This window comes from Tachyglossus aculeatus, chromosome 23 (genome assembly GCF_015852505.1).
Source record: "Tachyglossus aculeatus isolate mTacAcu1 chromosome 23, mTacAcu1.pri, whole genome shotgun sequence".
In the NCBI taxonomy this organism is placed as follows: domain Eukaryota; kingdom Metazoa; phylum Chordata; class Mammalia; order Monotremata; family Tachyglossidae; genus Tachyglossus; species Tachyglossus aculeatus.
Genome location: NC_052088.1, coordinates 41,521,281 through 41,529,905, shown reverse-complemented (window position 1 = coordinate 41,529,905; position 8,625 = coordinate 41,521,281). Strand labels below are relative to the sequence as shown.

At 50.1% G+C, this 8,625-nt stretch overlaps 1 long non-coding RNA gene across 1 annotated transcript; it reads right to left on the bottom strand.

The window, feature by feature from the left end:
* Positions 1–3,819: 3,819 nt before the first annotated feature.
* Positions 3,820–5,824, bottom strand: LOC119944657. The gene is made up of 2 exons (XR_005455934.1): positions 5,079–5,824; positions 3,820–4,665 (listed from the first exon to the last, which is right to left on the bottom strand). It is a non-coding gene; the product is annotated as an uncharacterized LOC119944657 (long non-coding RNA).
* Positions 5,825–8,625: the final 2,801 nt, after the last annotated feature.

The following is an 8,625-nucleotide window of genomic DNA, read 5'->3' as shown; positions in this document are numbered from 1 at the left end:
CCGGCTTCTCCGGCTCAATCAATCAATCAATCGTATTTATTGAGCGCTTACTGTGTGCAGAGCACTGTACTAAGCGCCTGGGAAGCACAAATTGGCAACATATAGAGACAGTCCCTACCCAACAGTGGGCTCACAGTCTAAAAGGGGGAGACAGAGAACAAAACCAAACATACTAACAAAATAAAATAAATAGCATAGATATGTACAGGTAGAATAAATAGAGTAATGAATATTTACAAATATATATACAGGTGCTGTGGGGAAGGGAAGGAGGTAAGATGGGGGGATGGAGAGGCTCCTTTCTCACCGCCTGCCTCCCCCTGGCCTGGATCGCCCTCGCCGCACCACATAGGCCAGACCACCACTCTCCAGGTCTTCAAAACATTATTAAGGTGGCAACTCCGCCAAGATGCCTTCTCTGATTAAGCCCTCTTCCCCCACCCCTCCCCGGCTCCTTCACCCTTCTGCATCCTCGACGTCTGTGACCAGTGGCCGTTACCCCTTTCCCTTGCAGCACTTATAGGCAGATCTGTAACCTATGCATTTGGTGCACAGAAATGCAGGGGTTGTGAGTACAGAGGGGACAGGTAATAACAATGTTATTATTAATAATTAGTAGTAGTAATGTGGCATTTCTTTAGCACTTAAAATATACCAGGCACCATACCAAGCGTTGGGGTAGATACAAGAAAATTGCTTTGAACGCAGTCTCTGTCCAAAATGGGGCTCACAATCAATCAGTCAATCGTATTTATTGAGCGCTTAATGTGTGCAGAGCACTGTACTAAGCGCTTGGGAAATACAAGTTGGCAACATCTAGAGACGGTCCCGACCCAACAGTGGGCTCACAGTCTTCATCCCTGTTTTACAGATGAGGTAAGTGAGGTAGAGGGAAGTGAAGTGACTTCCCCAAGGTCACACAGCAGACAAGCGGCAGAGCAGGGATTACAACACAGGTTCTTCTGACTTCCGGGCCGAGGTTCTCTCCACTAGGCCACAATGCTCAGCGCTTAAATGCCACAATAACAATAATAATAATAATAATAATAACAACAATAACACCGCTTCAGATACCACGTCAACATGAATAACTCCCAAATCCATCTCTCCAACAATATGCCATGTAAGAGTGGGAAAAGCTTTTTCTTTCAGGACAGTGTCATCAAATCATCAATTACACTTCCACAACTATTTCCCCTCTCTGCAATTTATATTAAGGTCTGTCTCCCCCTCTAGATGTGGTGGGCAGCTCGTGTCTTCCAACTTCGATGTACTGGGCTCCCCCGAACGCTTCATATAATGCCCTGCACACAGCAAGCGCTAGATACCGTGGATTGATTAATGAGCTCATCGTGATTATAGAACAATTATACCACTATCACAAAGGTTTGGATAAGACTCACTGCAGCAAACAGAACTAGCAGCATCCAAAAATGGTGATTATAAGAGGGAGATTTTGCCATTTGGAGTTGGAAAAACAGAAGTAATTTGAAGTCATGATATTAGCTCCACGTGGGAGAGGGACTGTATCCAACTTGATTTGCTTGGGTCCACCTCAGCTCCTGGTACAGTGCGTGGTACATAGTTAAGTGCTTAACAAATACCATTATTAATAGTGACCATAATAATAAAGTGGCGATTCAATACCTCTTCCCCCGCATTCTTATACTGCGAGTTCCATGCGGGACGGGGACTGAATCCGACCTGATAATCTTGAATTTACCTAGGGCTTGGTACAGTGTTTGGCACAAACTGGGCACTTAAAATGCCACCACAATTATTATTATACAGAAAGGGGTTAGGAGGACACCTTGTTTCTAACCAGATTTCTGTCCTCTCTCTCTCTCTCCTTCCCCTGCCTTGTTAACTAGAGGAGAAGGGTTTGGCTCAGCAGATTGGACATTGCTTATGAGGCCACATGGGAGATTAATCAATGGTGCTTATTTTATGCAGACCACTATTCTAAATGCTTGGGAGTCTTCAACAGAGCTGGGAGACAGGATCCCTGCCTTCAAGTGTCTTACATTCTACCAGGGGAGGCGGGCCCTAAAATAAAAGTACAGGTAGGTGGGATATCTGGGGCACAAGTGTGTGTGCTAGTGTGTGCGCCCTACCAGTTGGGCTATCTATGCATAGGTGTGAACTTATTGGAGTTGTCTGCTTGTGGGTGCTTGCACCTGCCACCTATGATGTCTCCATCCTGTGTGTGTCTAGTTACAACTCCCTGTCACAGGCCTTGGAATCAAGTCACAAGTTTATTTGTCTCTGCGTGTTTGTGTGTGCACGCCATTGAAATTTGCACAAAGCAGCGTGGCTCAGCGTTAAGAGCCTGGGCTTTGGAGGCAGAGGTCATGGGTTCAAATCCCACCTCTGCCAATTGTCAGCTGTGTGACTTTGGGCAAGTCACTTAGCTTCTCTGTGCCTCAGTCACCTCACCTGTAAATTGGGGATGAAGACTGGGAGCCCCCCTTGGGACAACCTGATTACCTTGTAACCACCCCAGTGCTTAGAACAGTGCTTTGCACATAGTAAGTGCTTAATAAATGCCATTATTATTATTACACTCACCCAGGTAGGCTATTTACGCATGAGTGGGTATTATTTGAGTTGTCTGCTTGAGGGTGCTTGCATATAGTTCCCTATGATGTCACCATTCTGAATGTGTCTGGTTATAATTCCCTGTCTTGGGCCACAGAATCAGACGGCCATGGGTTCTAATCCCAGCTCCATCACTCGTCTGCTGTGTGACCTCGGGCATGTCACTTCCCTTCTCTGTGCCTTACCTACCTCATCTGTGAACTGGAGATTAAGTGAACCCAAGGCAGGACCGGGAGGATGTCCACCCTGCTTTGCTTTTGTTCCCCCAGCACTCGCATCAGTGCCTGCCGCGTTTTGGGTACTTAAATACCACAAGGGATTAATTCCAGCTCTGCCCCTTGTCTGCTGTGTGACCTTGGGCACGTCCCTTCACCTCTCTGGGCCTCAGTTCCCTCATGGGTACAATGGGGATGGAGACTGTAGGCCTTGTTCGGGACAGGGACTGTGTCCAATCTGACGGCCTGTGTCTAACCAAGCTCTTGCTGCAGTGCCTGACACATGCTAAGCACTTAACACATACCACAATTATCATCATCGCTACTATTACAACAGTTAGTAGACACATTCCCAACCCACAAGGTGTTCCCAGACTAGATGGGGAGATATGCATGACTATAAATACATGTGATGTATATTGTGGCATTTAAGCATTGAATACCCTAAGTATTGTGTTTATTATTAGACAAGGGGGAGGGGAAAGCAGAAACCCAGAGAGATGGAGGGACACCGCTAAAGTCACAGTCCAAGTCACTTAAGTCGCTTCAATATGACTGATTGATTCCCAGGTCGCAGAACCTCCAGTCTGAGCCACTGCCCACCTCCAACCCACGTCACCTCCTTCCTGTCTCTTGGCCCTAAGAAGATCATGCCGTCCGGCCTAGCCCCACACGACAAAGTTGACAGGGGCAGAGAAAAATCTGAGACTCTCCCACCCAAGGGAGCCACATTCTTCTCAAGCCCCTCAGGCTGGGTATGGGAAGAGGGAAGGAGAAAAAGAGGGTGTCATCACCCCCTCTGTTTGCCCTCTCAACTCTCCAGCCCTTTTACATGCGTGGGTGAGACTGAAGGAATGAAAGGTGGAGGTTGGGAGGGAGGAGGGAGGGTGCTAGCTTGTCAATCTACAAATTAGAAACTGGTGACATCCTCCTGCTTTGAGTACACTGCTGATACCCCCAAATTATAACGTTTCTGGGGAGCTGCCAGTGGATCGAGGGATGCAGGAAAGACAAAAAAAAATCCATTTTATTCCATACAGACGTAGATGGGCTCACAGAGCCCAGGCAGCCAAGGGGACAGGGAGGGGAGGAGGAGAGGAGGGGGCCGGACCATGCCATTTCTGGTGGTAGGATGGGAGGGAAACCATTCTGCATCTTCCCACTTTAGAATTTGCTGCTAGTCCTCTCCCCGCCTCCTTATGCTCATCCAGGAGGGATGGAGGACATAGGGTAGTGACACATACACACAGATAGACACACACACACACCCCACTACTCCTGTCCCTCGCTCCCCGTGGGTGGCCCCCTCAGGCGGGAAAGAGAGTCTGTACTCCTGAAGCCAGAGCAGGCCCGACAACTCCCAACGGACCAGAGCGGGAGTAAGACGCGCTGACTATAGAATTAAGGGCCCCGGCACGACTTCACGCCCGGTCTTGAGGTCCACGGAGTACGGGCCCAGGACTCTAGACCCCTGTTTCCAGAAACCTTTACCCGCCAAAGAGGGGCAGCCCCTCTCGCCCTGCTCCTGTCCCAGCCCTCGCTCTCACACAATAAACAGACACACGCACACACCTCCATCGCCTCCTAGAGTTGCAAGAGACTGATTTGGCACCCATGATGCAGGGTTTGACCCTTGACTCCTAAAGGAAATGGCATTGTCTGGAAGGGGGGGATACAGTTGCAGGCTGGGGGTGGGGAGGGGTGTCCACGGGGCAGCAGCCCAGTGTCAACTGATTCCCTCATGGTGGGGCCGGCGCAATCTATGAGTGTCCATAACCCCAGGTGAGTAGCCGGTCAGTCCTCCACTGTCCACGGGCTCAAGGAGTCCAGTTCGGGGCTGTGCTGGGGCTTCCTGGGGACAGATGTGACCGTTGGTTGGTTGATGAGGTGTGCCGCAGCCCGCCCAGGGGGAGAGAGCCAGCCAAACACAGTTGGGGGGCGGGGAGGAGGCTTGGATGGGTCTCCAGTGGGGAGCCAATTCCTCCGGCCTGGGATCAGGAAGTTGGATGTTGGGGAGGAGCCTGGTCAGGGGTCACACTGCTGCGCTCGGAGGGACTCAGTCACTGCCCTGGTTTGTGGACCAGAAGGATGCAGTGGTGTGTGTGTATGTGTAGTGGGGAATAACGGACAGAGTTCCCTTCACTATAATCTCTCAAGCACTTCGTGTAGTGCTCTAGACTTAAGTGGTCTATAAAAGACCATCGATTCCTTCCACTTGCCTGAAACAGAACCCAGACAGCTCCAAGCTTAAGGCATAAAACTCACCGTTCTGTCCAGTCCTGTCTGCACCAACGCGTCCTTGGGAGGCGGGGTTGGACCAGAGGGCAGGGACTTCCAGGAGGCACCTGGGGCACCTCAGGCTCCTTCCTTGGCCCTAAGGATGAACCGAGTCAGGTCTCAGGTCGGGGGGGCTGCAGCCCCAGCCCCATCTGTGCCCCCATGCTGCAGCTGGACTGTCCCCTGCAGGCTCACTCATCCCAGAAGTGAGAGCGAGCACAAGAGGAAAAGAGGAAGCGAGTGAGGGAAAGAGCGAGATCCCAAGTAAGAGCCAGAGATGAGGGGCGACCCCTCGGACAGAATAGAGCAGCTGCCATTCACACACCCTGCAGGGGAGGCCCTGGCTGGCTTGGTCACCCCAAGGCAGGACACCCCAGGCAGTCTGGGTTTCCCCCAGAGTCACAGCCCTTGCAGACCCCACCCCGCAATTCCCCAGGGGCTTACCTTTGAACAGGATTGTCTAGGAGGCTTCTCCAGGGTGCATAACAAGCTGGGCTCCTGCCCTTTCTCTCAGGCAGCCAAGTCCCTGAACACTTACCCAGTGCCACGCTGGTCCTTCACCCCTGCTCCACAGAAGGCCAGATTGGGGCAGCTGACCCCAAATTTGGCCTAGCGCTAGACCACACCCCCTCAAGCACCCTCTTTGGCAAACGATTTAGGAGACACAGTCCCTGCTCACTGGGAGCTCACAATCTCAGTCCGTCAGTCAGTTCATTGCATTGGAGCGCTTCCCGTGTGCAGAACACTGTGCTCACCCGTTGGCACATACTACAATAGAACAATGCAACAAACATGCCACAACAAGCTCACAGCCTCAAGGGGGAAGCAATGACTTTGGAACAACATGGAGAGAATGCTTCAAAGAGGTCAGTGTTACACAGCACACATGGCTCCTGCTCTTAGGAAGCTTCTGATCTACATGACTAACATTAAAATTGAGTTATATGCAGGTGGAATAGCATAGACACCATCAGTACTTGAAGTTGTACATGCTGAACCCATGAGAAGCTTGAATCGGCATGAAAAACAAATCGGTAGGTAGAGTGAAGGGTGGCAATATTGCATTAAGACAGCAAGAGTGTTTATCATATGCCATTTGACGGAGACCGTACAAAGAGCACGACGGGGGTGAGAGGCCTCAGTCAATCGTATTTGTCCAGCACTTACTGCAGAGCACAGTATAACCATCGACAGACAGATTCTCTGTCCACTATGAGCTTACCATCCAGAAGGGGAGACAGACATTAATAGGAATAAATTACGTCCATTTCAGTAGGAGCCGTGACAAGTGGGTGGAAGAGTCAATTGGAAATATTCTGTAGACTAGATTCCAACTCAAGGAGAGATTTGCACTTGGTAACTCCGTCTCCCGGGCGCACATCTATTAAGTACTCAACGAATACTGTTGGAGACTTAGCTTCTGCTTTTACAATGAATACTGCTGGAGACAGAGCCTCGGCTCTTCCAACCGCGCTTGTGCTGGTGGTGCTCTGGATCAAGCCAGAGTATTTATTGAGCACGCAGTACCGTATTAAACATTTTGGAGAGCACAGCGTAACAGACATTCCTCGCCCACAAGCAGTTTACAGTCTACTCAACATGGGTGGGGCTACTGAACCCCAACTCACTGCTGGGCTTTTGCAGGGCTCCCATGGAGTCCCGCAGTGGCATAATCGGAGACTTGTATCTTAGGGTACAGGAATTGGGAATTCCAAAAAAGAGTCCCCCGACAGCGAGCTGCGGTCGGCGTGATTTGCCCTCGAGGCGTTCACCGTGGCATTGCCACCCCACCCCTTCCCCATCGGCGGGTCTCGGTTCCCGTCCCCGGGCGGGGGGACTCACATTCTGACGCTCCAGGACCGACCCACGGCGCTGAATTCAGTGAGGAGAGTGGAGAGCAGAGGGCAAGTTTTCTGTGGATGGGGGCTGGAGATGTACCCAATTTTGTATAATGGGGCAGGGGGTTGTACAAGCCCTGTAGAAACTGCCTTGAATCCGGCACATTCCAGGAACAAAGTCCTGTGTTGAGGTTGTGGAAGGTCACTCGCTTGCTTGACTTTATGGTTGAGTGGGCAATACTAGCTAACTGGGGCCTGGCAAGAGCACAGGAAGAGAGCTCAATGACAAAGACACACAGAGACACTCAGAGACAGTGAGCATGCACCCCCACGCACCCCATGATTTCGGCACCATCGAAACCCTCACCTCTAGATCCAGAGCAGCAATCGTCTCCCTAAAAAACAAACAAACTTCATTGCATCACAACCCCTCAACTTCCTCCGCTCCAGAGAACCAAATCAGAGGCTCGGCTACTAACACTGTTAACCACACACATCACTGTCCAATCCGACAGCACTTGGAACACATATTAAGTGCCTGCCAAACACCATCATCTCATCAACAGAATGGACAAGGAAATGCTATCCAACACATTCTCCTACCACCCTCAGCCCTCTCTACTTCATACACATCATTAATCCAACTGACATTGACTATCCAGCCCTAGTCTCCTGCCTGCCCTGCTACACACACAACTCCAGCTTTCTTCACCCACCCCAACTCCTTGGATAATTCAGTACAGGTGATATCACTTATCCCAACCCTAGATGATCAATTCCATTGCTATCACTACCTAGCTTGTATCTACTCCAGTGCTTGGCATAGAGTATTTAACAAGTACCATTATTTTTTGTCAATAATACAAAGTCAATCATATTTATGGTGCACTTACTGGAGGTAGAGCACTGTCTTAAACACCGGGGTGAGTACAAACTCCTAACTGCTGCCCCCTTCACCAGGGTGCTGCCACCACCACTATGTCAGTTATCCCCTATTTGGGTCTCCCTGCTTCACCCTTTTAATTCAAACCCTGAGCCCAGCCCATTCCTCAACCCCCTCAATCACCATAATGAATTAAAAATCCCTAATATCCCAAACCTAAGCATCCAACTCCCCTCACGAGCCACTCCCTAACGTCAGTTAGCCCCACATTAAGTCACCTCCCAAAAGCATCAGGCCAAGTCACTTCTGATCCATCAAAACCAACCATTTGTCCTACCCGCCTCAGCACCACCAGGACCACTGATAAATGAAGTAGGTAGAGAAAGCCAACTTTGGGGGGCTCTTAATCCAATACATCAACTACCACAGCTGAAGAAAAGATAAGCTCATCAGAGACCATTACAGGCCCTCCTCACCAAAATGCCAGAGGAACACACTTTGTCTTCTCTCCTCAACCTACAGCAAATAAAACCCACAGGCCTTACCTCTGGGACGTCAAAGGGGCACTGCCCTTGCCCCATGGAGTGGAGAAACTAAGGGAGTGATGGGTTTCCAGGAGGCGGGGCTATAAGAGCAAGGCAAAAAAGAGGCAGAAGGCTATTAAGGAGAAGGGCATTTGCAGCTGCTCAGCGTTAAAAGGATCTGGAAAAACACCCTTAATTATAGACACCTGCAACCCATTCAAATACTCCTCGAGGATAGGGTCTAATTCTCAGCCAGGGCTTTTGTTAATATGTTTTGTTTTGTGGTCTGT